Consider the following 13,881-nt stretch of genomic DNA (forward strand, 5'->3'; position numbering starts at 1 on the left):
CTCCCTTGGCAGGACACATCAGTAGACTTAAGTGCCATGAGTCATATTTTCAATTTTTAATTAAATCATGGTCTCGCTAGGGTTTGATTTATTTAGACCCAAATTAATTTAGACCCTGGTCCACATAAATTTGCATAGTTTATTTTGCAAGCTTATGACTGTATGGATTGTAAAACCCTTTAGGTAGATGATAATATAGGTTGTAAAACCACTCTCTTATCAAGCAACGAGTGGTGGACTATAAGGTCCAAGGGTGGTGTTAACTTTATTTTTGAAACTAGCTTTATAAAGGAAGTCTGTTGTATTTCTAAATAAAGACATTTATGAGATCATTTAAAGATACTTCATCCCATATGTTTTCACTCAGTTTTAGTGATACGGCGAGCTTTATTCACAGCTAGTGGTGCTGATTTCTTTTTTTTCTTTCCCAGAATGGTTACAGATGGTCGTAAATCCATACAGTAAGTATCTAGCACAAAACTCATCTGCCTCAATCGAATATAGTAAATACTTTTTTTTTCTTTTAGTAAATACTTTTTAAGCCGCAGTAGTGTGAGTCAGAGAGATGTCACTTTCCTAGAATTCTGATGGAAAAAAAAAACAAACAAAACATCATGGTTAATTAATGTTCCCCAGAAAGGGTCACAGCTTACAGGAAATGAATCGGAAGGTGACAGGAAGAGAAATAGGAGCACAGTGTGCTCTGGCTGAGGGCTGTTGGAGGGGGCCGCATTCCTGCAGCCAGAAACTGGCCACAACCTCCTGAAGAAAGGGTACATCAGGCTGGTGCCTTTAAACCCGGATTTGACCAGCCTGGAGATGTGGGCGTGGAGAGGGAGGGAAGGACAGGGAAGGGTCTGGGCCGGGTGCAGGGCAAATGTCTGAGGGACTGGGTGAGATCCACCCCCCGCCAGTCCTCCTGCCTTGCAGCTGAGCTGGTCTGGACTGTGCTGTCAAGTTGCTTCTGTGGGTGGGGGCTTCTATAGAACTTCTGCGTGTCAAATATGATCGAGTGGGCATGCCTGGCAACTTGGCACTCATGACTCAGTTGAAGATGTGGCCCATAGCAGGTCATCACATAACCCTCAGAAGGGAAAGTGAGTAACATTCATCCTCTGCAAAAGGCAAAGTGAAATTTGCTCTGTGGGGAGCAGCATGCCCCCCACAATCGGGTGCCAGGCGAGAGTGTAGGTGTTTGCCTTCCTATGGTCACTGACCTGCAGGCCGGAAGAGGGGTGGCAGGAGCTGGAGACCAGACCTGCCTGAAGGTGCTCAGCCTGCCTTCTCCTGTTCCAGTTCATTCTTTACACTGGGTGATAGCCCTCCGCAAGGTCCAGTGCAGGGTGATTTCTTCTGATGCACGGTTTGATGGACAGAAAACATTTACAAAGGTCTAAAAATCAAATCAAATCTCATTACATGCTTAAAGGAGCTTATTTGTCAGAAACGAATCAGAATTCTTCCGGGAAATCTGGAAAGGGTGGGTGTCACACTTCTAGCAATTCCTGAAAATCTCCATGTATTATTAATTTTCCTGGGGGGAGGGGCTGTGAGGGCCTTTGTTTGCGATGCCAGAAGCATAGCTGTTGTGTTTGTCTCAAGGAGGTATGCTAAATATCTTTTTGTTTTTTTAAGTCATTTTGTTGTGCCTGATTGCACTTTTGATGAGGGTCGGAGTGGAGAGGAGATGACCATTATATAAACCAATAAAATGCCAGGTGTTGCAAATCCCTAGAGACTGGGGCTCTGTAGGCTGCTACTGGGAAGCATTAGCAGGATCCTCTCTCTGCCCTGTGCCTGGCAAGGAAACTGAGGACGGAGTTGGGGATGCAATGAGAAGACAAGTCAGGGTTCAGCAAGAGTCTAAGGACCATCTGCCAGCCCATCAGAAAACACTGGAAAGTCCCATTGGCATGCGATATTGCTTTTGTGAAAATGATGAGGTTTATTGAATGGAAATAAGAAGCTGGGAAACCTGAGTACCGTTTATAGCATATCATGGGAGTTAAGACTTGAGTTAAGAACCCAGCTTCACAACTAATGAACTGTCCGACTATGAACAAATCATGTTCTTTCTCTGTCTCGGTTCCCAGGAGGATTGGGCTTTTTAATCAGCACAAGCTGCCCTGCTCTAAACTCTCTTCTGAGTCTTCCAAATTTCTTTTCTTGTACCTTGGATATATCCTAACAAAGAAAAGGAGGACAAGTAATTGCTTTTTTTCTAAATCTCCCACTGTCATTTATAGGGTATATACTCTTTTTTTTTTTTTTTGGCCAGGAAAGCTATGGTAACATATGACCAACACACCTTCTGTTATAATCTGCCTTTCTAATGATAGGCTCTTGGTCCTGACTTTTTTTGAGGGCACATGAGAAGTGAAGCCATCCTTGGCTCTTGTAAGTACATATTAAAGAGTGGACATCATCACTGTAGTTGGGTTGCCAAAATCTAACAGAAAAGACAAAAATGACTATAATACATACTTAACGTACAGCTAACAGAACAAAAAGGAGTTGTAAAAGGGTGCATAAGTATAAGGACGGTAAAGAATGGATGGAATTGGGCAGGGAAACCTGAAAGGCGCCAGGCCAGCCCTGAGCTGGGAGGATATGCTAGGCCTTGCCTGCTGAATCTTTCTGATGGCTTCTTCTTTTCTGTTCTCACTTGGACATGGAAGGCAGGACAGAATGACCTTTCCTGCCTCACTTATTGTTTGTACATACATGTCGCATGGCAGCTCCAGCTGTTGCCATTTCTGTCCTGGATGAAAGGAAACACTCTCCATTTTGTATTTTTGGATCCCAACCCCTGTCACTTTTCCTGAAGTTAATATGCAATACCTGGACTGATTCTTTACCCAGGGTTTTAGTGAAGTCTTACAGCTTTTCAGGGCATCAGAGGGGATGCTGACATCAGGAATCTTGCTCTGGTGAACTACCCTAAGTGCAAATGTCTACTACCTTGGCCTGTGTACATGTATGCATGTGATTATTGGGGGATGAAGGGAGATCTGTGGAGGTTCCATTGGGGAGCTTCCTGGGTCCCAAGAGGTTGTCTCTGAAAGTTATCTTATGTGTCAACATGGAGGGTATTTTTGGTTGAGATTAGCATTTAAATTTGCAAACTTGGAGGAAGCAGATTACTCTGCATAAGGTGAGTGGCCCTCAAATAATCAGTTGAAGGCCTAAACAGAACCAAAAAACCAGCCTCCCTGAACCAAGACTGCCTTTGGACTTCATCTGCACAATTGGCTGTCCTGGGCCTTCAGCCTACCAGGCCACATTGTAGATTTGAGATTTACCAGCCTCTGAAATTGTGTGAACCAATTCCTTAGAGTGAATCTCTATATTTATGCCTGCACCCATGTACACACATCCTGGAAGTTCTGTTTCTCTGGGGAACTCTGACTAATGGTGAGCCTCATGTACTTCTTTATTTCCTAACTCTCTCTATTCTCTTTACTTTCTGCATCTTTTCTCTTTAAATCCTCTTCCCCTGTTCTCGTGGGTAGGGTTCCCTGGGAACCAGAGCCTGGGGCACAGAGTGTTTATTACATAGTCCTCTGGGGTCAACAGCTGTGAAAAGGAGGAAGTGGGAGCAGGATTGAGATGAGGAGAAGTAGAACCTACAAGTTCCCCAATGGCAACCGTGGTCAACGCCATAGGGGCTCTGGAGCCAAGATGGCCTGTCAGAGTTGTCCTCCACTTGGCTGACAGGCCAACTTCCATGCCCCCATCTCAGCCACTGAACGTGGACAAGTCCTTGAGTCAGGCAACTCCCTGCAGCTGACTTGAGTGGGAGGCTGTCCATGGATGGTACTCCCAAGAGCTAGGGTAGCATGTCCTCCCTTGCAGGGACAGGCAGGGGTGCATCTTCATGTCACTACACCTGGGTAGCAGGATGCTTTTTGTCTACCAATAAGCACTTGCCCCTTTGACATGGATGATTTTTATTCAGACACTTAGTTGACCAGAATAAATACTACAGTTCCCAGCCTCTCTTGCAGCCGGATGTGACTATATGATACCAGTGGGATCAGTGGGAGTAGTTAACAGAAGTCTGTGTGTAGCTTCCATAGTGTCTCCTTAGATACAGTAGAGGATGCTTTTCTTTCCTCCTTTCTCCTTCTTACTGACCGAAAGACTGATGCAATGTGGAGGACTCTGGCAATCACTTTGACCATGAAGTTATCTTGAGAATGGAGGTTGTACTTGGCACAGCAGCATAGAGGAGTCTGCTTCTCTGCCCCCATGGGTTATTTACCAACCTTGCTCTGGCTATCTTCAGACTTCTTGAACATGAGAGAGAGAGACAATCTTCATTTTTGTTTAAGTCATTCTTATTTGGGAATTTTGTGGTTTTTATAGCTCAAACTAATTCTGATTCATACTCTCATATACCTTTTTCCCAAGGTAAAACTTACCACTCCCTAGGAAAATGATCAAGTCCTACACCATTTGGTATTTTCTTGTTTTTTACATCCTTTGTAATGGGCTTTCTCCTCAGCCTAACTTCTGCTGATTCATTAGGAAAAAGAGTGAGTTCTGATCTCTGAGATGACTGGCTTAAAGGGGGCAGTGTATCTGTATCTTTATCATCTATCTCTATCTCTATCTCTATATCTGTATCTGTATCTATATCATCTACATGGGTGAGTTTGGGCCAGTGGGAAAGAGTGGAAGGGTTTCCACCCTGGCTTATGATTTATTTTCTCTTTGAATGTCCAAAATTAAACTCACCTCATCATAACAGGGTTAATTTCCTTCCAACTATAGCCATTTGATTAGCGTGACAAACTTATATTCCTCTCATCTGTATACATTTGACTATTTCATGTAAACTTGTGCTGAGCCCCTTTTATGTTGGGGGGGTGGAATTTGACCCCTTTTACCCTGGGTTACATTGCCAAATTGTATGACCTTAACTGACATTGAAGGGCTTCTGCCTAAATGCCTTTCCTGTCCTTAGAGCAAGGGTTGGGTGGTGGAAGAAATTTCACTTCCCTTGCCCTCCAAATTTGGGGCAATCTGGGCAAAGACCAGGAGGCAGGAAGAGGAGGTGTAGAAAGAAGAGGGAACACTCAGAAGGAGCAGCAGGATTTGGGGGAGGGAATAGTGCTGGCAGCCCATTGTAGAAGACAAAGTCTAAGGAGGCTTATCTTCATGATCTTTGCCTCTTGGTATCCATGTCTTTATCCCTTCCTTTGAAGGTGGACAGACCCTTTGGTTTGCTTCTAATCAACAGGACATGGCAAAGGGAATTAGACTAAGATTATGTGTAGGTGATTATAGTATAGATGATTGTAATTCTTTTTTTTAATATTTAATTTATTTACTCATGAGACACACACACACACAGAGAGAGAGAGAGAGAGAGAGAGAGAGAGAGACTGGCAGGGAGAGAAGCAGGCTCCATTCCATGCAGGGAGTCTGACATGGGACTCGATCCCGGGTCTCCAGGACCACACCCTGGGCTGAAGGCAGCACTAAACCGCTGAGCCACCCGGGCTGCCCTGATTGTAATCCTTAACTTGCAAGGAGACCTCCTACTTTGCTGTCTTTGAAGAAGAAAACTGCTTCTGTTGTGAGCTGTCTGTGGAGGATATGTTATGACAAGGAGCTGAAGTTTGGGTTCCTAATCAAAGTGCTCAGACCTTCAACTGCAAGGCATTGAATGCTGCAGCCACCTGAATGAGCTCAGAAGTGGATCCTTCCCCAGTTAAGCTTCATATAAGACTGCAGCCCCAATCCACACCTCGATGAGAGTCTCAAGAGATACTGGATGGGGCACCCAACTAAGTTGTTCCTGGGCTCTTGATAAATAGAAATCATGAGATAATTAATGTGTGGTGTTTTAAGCTAGTAATTTTGCTGTAATAGTGTTATACAGCAATAGATAATTAATACATCATAGTAAGGAATTTAGCTTTAGAAAGGAAAAGAAAATGTAAGCTCTTTTGATGAAGGCTTTTCAGAGCGAGGTAATTATACTCTGAAAGACTGGGGATGAGAACACAGCAGATGAGGACAAAGGTTTGCCTTACACTGTGCTGAATATTTTTAGTAGAAGTAGGCTGGGGAGGCTATAAAGAAGTTCAGCAGTCCAGATGTAAAAGTAGCTAGAAATGGGAAGGGAACTAACAGTGGGAATTAGCAAGAAAAAGGCTGTATAAATATTTGTGAGAGAGAGGGGACAGTTGGTCTCTTTGGGGGCAGGGAGATGGGAGCAAAGGCAAAAGCAGAACAATATTTTATAAAAATGACAGACATTGGGGTTTGGGTCGTGGTGCTGAGGAGGGTGGAGGTGGTGGTGACAGATTGGGAAGTGCTCTGCCTGCAGATTGTGGGTGGCAGGGGAGAGAGGGATATCTGAGAAAGGACGCTTCAGGGGGCAGAGAGGTGAGAGCAAGTCACGGTCTGTGTCCATGGGCTCGGGGCTGGCAGGCCTATGCCTGAGTCCCGGATCCAAGAACATTGTCACTGTGTTACTTGGCCAAGTAACTTCATCTCTCCAAGCCCTGGTTTCCACATCTATAAAGCAGGACTCATTATAGAACCGGCCTCACTGGATCGTTGTGCTGTGTCAGCGAGGTAAGGCACCAGAAGGGTCTAGCCTGGCACACAAAAGTCCTAATCAATGGTAGCTTTAAAAAAATAGTGACCTTTTCACCCCCTTTGTTCATTTGTTTGGTTTCTTAAATTCCACTTAAGAGTATGTTAATTATAGCTGAATTTAAAAAATAAATAAGAGTTTAAAAAAATAACTGAATAAGGAGTCTTGAGATTCTTTTCCAAAGTACTTGTGATCAGAAGCAAATCGTGTCCCCTTTTTGATCTGAGATGGCCCATGGCAGGGGGGCGGGCGAGGGTCATGATTGCTCCAATCAGTGATTTTCTTCCTTGGCTAAATACTGAAATTACCTGGGAGATTTAAAACATGTTGCTGCTAAGGGTCCCACGCTCCCCTAGAGATTCTGATTTAATTGGTCTGGGGTATGGTCTGGGCATCAGGACTTTGAAAAATCTCCCAGATGATGCTAATGTGTAGCCCTGCTTAAGAAGCACTGCTTTAATCCTTCAGTCATTCCTTAATGGCTGGCCCTGACTGTTTTAGATGTTTTGGCTTTGTTTACCCAGCCAGATGGCAAGATTTTGTGAAAAACTTACCTATGTGATCTTTTATTACCTCGACGTGTAGGAGGTGCAGAGGACAGGAGATCAAAGGCTTGGATTCTCAATCTGTTTTTTTTTCCTAACTGACTGTGGGACCCTAGGTCATAATAAGATTGAGGATGTACTGTGTGCAAACACTATTCCCAGTGCATTTGCATGCAATCGTTCATTTATCCTATTGGCATGATGAGATGGATTCTATTATTAGCCTCAAAGCTAATAATAACACAGAGAAGTTAGTCCAAGGCCACACTGCTGTACAACTGTGTGTGAATCCGGGAGGCCTGAGTGCCCACCACAGACCACTCCGCTCTCCCTGGCTGATGATACCAGGCTGCTCTTGATTTTACTCACCCCTAAGTGGAGGAGCTGGGCTACCCTTGAGTCCCTCCAGCTCTGATGTTTTGCTGCCTACACCAGCGTCTAGCAGAGAGATCTCGTAGCTCCTCAGCTATGGACTGATTGCTAGGTCAAGGAATTGATATCAGACCAGAATGGGTACAACAGAACAAGGAGAGCAGACCCATGGAAGTCATGACCTCAGAGAGTGTCTCTGCTCAGAAAAGCGAGTGGGATAAAAGGAAAATGTTAGGCTGATCTCTGTGCATTCCTTTATGCTTTGGGCCCTCTGTTTTGCCAAGCAAATGAGCATAGGGAGATGTGTTAAAGTCATCAGGGGCTAGTTTATTTAGCCCAAGGTGTTGAAAGGTGAATTTCCTCGCATTAAAAAATGATCAGGAATTTGGGAGAATAGAGTCTAACAGCAAAAGAAGAGATGACAAAGTCTTTTGAGTAGGTGTGGCCAAAAAATAAAAAATACTTCCATGTGACTGGAATTTTCCATGGCTGCTGGATCTTGGGATGGTGAAGTTTGATGTTCAATTTTAAATTGATGCCTGTGGTGTTCCGTGCAATAATGCCTGTTATTAGCACGAAACTATCCATAAAACCTGTTACACACACAGTCCTTTGTGAATGGTGCTTTGAGAGAATGAAGGAATGGGAAAGGTGTTGACCATGGAGAAAAATGGGAAAGATGGATGATGGTGGTAGGAGATAATACAGAGAGTAGAGAGAAGGGCCAGAAGAGGTGTCACTGGAAATGCAGATCCCTAGGAATCCTTAGATACATTGAGCGAGCACTTAAATTTAATTGGGCATGTTTTTTTTTTTTAAGTATTTTAATTATTTATTCATGAGAGACAGAGAGAGAGAGGCAGAGACACAGGCTGAGGGAGAAGCAGGCTCCCCACTGAGAGCCCGATCAAGACTCGATCCCAGGACCCTGGGATCACACCCTGAGCCAAAGGCAGACATTCAACCCCTGAGCCACCCAGGTGGCCCTAACTGAGCATATTAAAGGACAAGAAGACCCCAGAGTCTGAGCGACTGGATGCCCAAGAGGCTGACCTGTGGGGTATTCAAGGTTAAATGAGGCTGAATAGAAGAAGGTACATACAAAGTATGATTTTCCAAGTGAAATGAAGTAAAGCAATGGAGACTCCTCAACCCACAGAGATTTTGAGAAGAAGAAGAAAAGTGAGGCAGAGTAACTCCTCCAGCCAGCCAGGGGTTGGGAGATGTGCTCCCCTCCGAGGATCCTTGGGTCCTACGTACATCCTGAAAGGAGCCCCCCAATGCTGAGGAAAGCTGGAATTCCAAAGGCTTTTCAGATACTGTGGTCTGGTCCCACTGCAGAGAGAAAGGCTGACGTAGCTGGTCCCGGAGGTGACCTGGGCACCACACTTTTAAAAGCTCCTCAGGGGATTTATGTGCAGCCAAGGTTGGAAACCACTGTGCTGTCTGGGGAGCCACGTGGGAAGGGCACACGTGGGGACAAGAGGCGGCTGGCAGTTCCACGGAGAGCTTAGGGCTGGTGTGTTCCTACATTTCTTAGTTATAAACTTATTTCGTGGTGATCATGCCGTATTAAGTAGTCTTAGGAAGTTAGTATTAGGAACTTTAGGTGTGAATAAATACCCAGAATAATAAATGTGGCTTTCCTTGCATAAAATCCTGGCAGGAACTTTCCCAGACAGAAAATCTTCAGACATTGGATCTCAGTTGCTGGAAGGTGCCCTCGGATCCCTTGGCATTTAGATGAAAGAGGCTGAACACAATGTGATTGGCTCCGAGACCTGGGGAGGCTCCAGCTCTCCTCAAATATCCCCCCTGCTATTAGAAATGATCCAGTTAAACCTCTGATGTTATAGAATTAAGAAAATAAATCAAGGCTAAGAAGTGAAGTGCCTGGCCCAAGAAACTCAACTGAAGGGGATTTTGGAGTCTTTGAACAACCATCGCCCTGTTTTTTTTCCCTTAAACCTCCCTGCCCTTCAAATGCAAGGGTTTATAGGTGGGTGCCCCTAGGAGAAGTAATCTGATGTAAGCTCATACTCAAGTGTACATGACTAATATAAAAGTGTTTTCTTTCTGCAGGTTGTAATAACTGAGTGACTACATCAAAATGAGGAACCTGAACATGGAGAGAGAGGTAAGTGTCAAAAACTGCTGGGAAAGGTCAAAGAAAGTGATCTGGGCAGAAGGAGGACAGCAGGCAGAGCGGATTTCACAACTTTGGCTAGTGCTGTGCCTCTAGAAGTGAACAGAGGTGGACCTTCCCAGGACACTGGAAGAGGGAGGAGAATGACTTTATGTTGAACATGTTTATGAGAGGACACATTTTACATTATCAAGTGCCAAAAAGCGCCCACTCACGAGGAGCTTAGAGGAAGCCCCTGAAGGCTGTCCCAAGTGACTCAATCCCATTACTAAGAATCACTTGCATTAGGGCTATTTCTGCTTCATCCAAGAGGTTTTTAGTTACCTTCAGAGTCAACAGGAAATTAATCAGCAAGCAGAATATTGAAAGAAGATCTGCATCTCAGAGTCATTAAAATAAAAGCAGATTTGGTGAAATGGCCAAGGCGCTTTTGTTTGGTTTTGTTTGGTTGGTTGGTTGGGTTTTTTGTTTTTGTTTTTTTTCTTTGTTTTTGTTTTGTTTTGTTTTGTTGTAATCTCTTACCCTCTTTCTTAATAAGTTGAAGATTCCAAAACTTAAAGCCTGAGGACCAGCGGCTCCTTGGAGGAGGGGTACACTGTCCTAGGACCTGGACCCCTCCTCCCATAAGCACGCTGGCCCCAGGCCATCCAAATAGCTCTCCCTTTGCTCTCTCAAAAAGCCCCTGGAAACCTGACCACACTGCGACACGGTCTATTTAAAACTTCCTGAACACATCTCAGGCCACATCGCTGTCCTGTATTGTTCGACGTGCCTCTCCCCTCTAAGCTCTTGGGGAAAGAACTTTTTTTCCCCTTGTTTTGGAATGATTTTATTTATTATTTTAAGCCTGGGTGGAGAATGTACTTCCTTGCTTATCACACAGTTTTGTAGAAATATTAAATAATAATAATACCTGGACGCGGTAGAGAGCATGAAACTTTGCCTATCATGTAACCTTTGCTCTGCCATCCTGAATATCTGGGGAAGCAGCTTCTCTCCGTCTTCCTTATTATGGAAAGTAGAAAGCCAGGGCCCCTAAATTCGAGAACTGATCGGTAGAAGGATGGCAAGGAAAGTTTTCTCGTTCTCTTCCACTGGCTTCTGACCTATCGATCTTAAAAAGATGCCCTGCTCCACCTGCCCCAAAGTGGTTGTGAAGAGGATGGGGGTGAAGCCAAATGCATTTCACGTGGAATCTTAGTTAAGCCCCTTGGGGTTGCAAACAGCAGAAACCAACTCCAGTGGGCATAAGCAAGCAGGGAGTTTATTGGAGAACCATTGAGGTTTCTCACAGAACCCACAGGCAATTCTCAGGGGCCTGCCAGGAAACTGAGGCCTTGTTCTTTTGCTCTCTGTCTCTCTGCCTCTTATCTTTGTTTCCTGGCCCTGTACTAAATGTGAGTTTCGTGAAACAGGGATTTTTATCTGGTTTGTTTCCTGCAGGCTCACCGACGCCCAGAACAGTGCCTGGCACATAGTATTTGCTCGCTCAGCATTTATTTGTGTGTGTCTCAGCAGAGCAGCTCTCTGTGTCCACACGATCCCCAAATTTCCATCTTTGGCATTCAGGCTCGTGTCAAGTGTCCACCTCTGGTCTGTTTAGTCCAGCTGGAGGATGGTGTTCTCTGCAAATATGATTGAGGCTGTAATGCCGTTTGCATGAAAAGAGTCTTGGAGTTAAGCAGGTATCATCACACATGTTTACCGCCCTTTGACAGATACTTGTCATCAGTGCAGATAGTTCCTGGGAAGCGGGCACATGGTAATTCTCAAATGGAGCTATCTTTTGCTGAATAGCCACGCACAGGGGACTCCAGAGCATGAAACTTCCTTGTTGTCAGCCAATTTCTCTTTGGACATCTCCAAGGACAAAAAAAGGGGCACTATTTCTTATGAGTTGTTCACTCCATTTTAAAACAAATCTAATTATTAGGAGACCCCCTCAGACACATATCTGACTTCAACCTCCAGTGGTCCTCGCTTGGCTTTTTTAGGATTCTTGACAGAGGGTTTCTCTTCCATATGACGAGTCTGAAAAGATTCTTTGAAAAAAGTTATCTTGTTACTTTGGAGTCTTTTCCTTGAGGTGACCAATAAATGCTGTGGGTGCTCTCATCATATTGTGTGTAGGATTGCCTTTCCTCAACGTGATGGAAACAGCAGCTCAGTTGTGGATGGAAGCTTCCACAGGCTTCCCAGGCATTGTGATGCGTGATCTTGGGCCCCAGCTAAAAGACAGATTTCATAGGATATTTTCAGGGACTCCTCACAGAGACAAGCATTTTCATCAGTGGTGACCTCGGCTTTGAAGAGCACCTGTTGCCTGCGAGGAGTGGGTGGCTAAAGGAGCTGAAAGGTATCAACTGGTTGCGCTGGACCATTGAAGACCTACTTGGTGACCTGTACCTATCCCCAAGCTCATGGTATATATATATACCATGATATATTAACTTTGCATCATTAATGCCCTTTGTATCTTCTCTTTTCAAGACTAAATACACTCTCTTGTTTTGGGTTTGTTCATTAGCTCGTTGGCACACTTAACCATACCATGGCACAAACACTTTGAGAGTCCTGACCGCATGTAAGGAATTGAAGTAGTTGTTGAAGTAACAGACCGCGGACAAGATTTCTACCTTCAAAGAATTCCTAGTGAAGCAAGAAGGGAAAGCTGAATTCACAGCTGCTGTAACCTAGGGTAGGGGTTGTGACGGAGGCGCAATGAGGACCAGCAACACGCAGGAGAGGCAGGAGGTGGGGAGAGGCTGGAGGAAGGGGGGCCCTGGGAATGCTGCAAAGGTGATGCCTGAGATGAGGCTCCAGGGAGGAGAGGAATCAGCCAGATGAAGGATGGGGGAGGGAGCAGGTGGGCAAGCCAGGCAGAGGTCTTGCATCTGTGAGGCTGAGGAACAAACACGACGGTGTGTTCAGAACATAGCTGAGGCAAAGAGTGTGAGTGCCGGCGTAGCAGGACATAGAGCAGGAGGTGCATGCGGCCTGTAACAATTGGCTCTTGCTATGTAGCAAACCAACCCCAAACACAGTGACTTAAGATAATAAGCCTTTATTATTGCTCACGAGTCAACAGATAGGCTGGAAAGTTCTGCCGATCGGGGCCAGGCCTGTCTGATCTCGACTGGGCTTGTTCACTTGTCAGTGGCCAGGTGGCAGATTTGGGGCTGGCTGGGGCTGGCTGGGGCTGGCTGGCCCTGCTCACATGCCGGCAGTATGCTAGCTGTCAGCTGGGTGTCGACGTGAGTGTTTCTTCTCACACTGCAGGCGAGCCTGGGCTTGGTGGTATCGAGGTGGCAGAGAGAAAGTGAAAACACACGCTCAGCTACTCAAGACTTGGGTTGAGATCTGTTATACCACCACGCCCCCGTTTGATTAGCCACAGCAAGTGGCTAGATCCCTCTGTTCGAGGAACAGGGACATCTCTTTTTTTTTTTTTTTTTTTTTGACAGGGACATCTCTTGATGGAAGATGCCACAAGGTCTTGGTCCTATATATCTATGGATATATAGGAATGGGGGAATAATTCTAGCAATTTTTGCAATCAGTTCAGCACAAAGAACTTAGATGATGGAAATTTCCCTTCCCAAAGGTGGGGAAGCATCAAAAGGATATTTTCTTATTAAATGTATGTGATTTGGGCAGCCCGGGTGGCTCAGTGGTTTAGGGCCACCTTCAGCCCAGGGCGTGATCCTAGGGACCTGGGATCAAGTCCCACGTTGGGCTCCCTGCGTGGAGCCTGCTTCTCCCTCTGCCTGTGTCTCTGCCAATCTCTCTCTCTCTCTGTGTGTCTCTCATGAATAAATAAATAAAATCTTTAATAAATAAATAAATGTATGTGGTTTTAGTAACTAAACTTTATTAGAAATTATATTAAAATATTTAAATTAAAACGATTTTGATTTACACATGTAACATCAAAGCCCATTCTCGGGCAGCCCAGGTGGCTCAGCTCAGTGGCCGCCTTCAGCCCAGGATGTGATCCTGGAGACCCGGGATCAAGTTCCACGTCGTGCTCCCTGCATGGAGCCTGCATGTGTCTCTGCCTGTCTCTGCCTGTGTCTCTGCCTTTCTCTTTCTGTGTGTCTCTCATGAATAACTAAATAAAACCTTTTAAAAAAAAAAGCACATTCTCCTTTATTTATTTTTTTTAAATGTATTTATTTGTTAGAGAGAGAGAGAGAGAGAGAGAG

At 44.9% G+C, this 13,881-nt stretch overlaps 1 long non-coding RNA gene across 1 annotated transcript in view; it reads left to right on the forward strand.

Moving 5' to 3' along the window:
• Positions 1-13,881, forward strand: part of LOC106558692 — a 50,286-nt gene that overhangs the window by 28,158 nt on the left and 8,247 nt on the right. Inside the window, exon 4 of the long non-coding RNA XR_005358551.1 lies at positions 9,613-9,667. This is a non-coding gene — a long non-coding RNA (uncharacterized LOC106558692). The remainder of the gene's footprint in view (positions 1-9,612; positions 9,668-13,881) is intronic.

The sequence above is a fragment of the Canis lupus genome, chromosome 4 (assembly GCF_011100685.1).
Source record: "Canis lupus familiaris isolate Mischka breed German Shepherd chromosome 4, alternate assembly UU_Cfam_GSD_1.0, whole genome shotgun sequence".
NCBI lineage: Eukaryota > Metazoa > Chordata > Mammalia > Carnivora > Canidae > Canis > Canis lupus.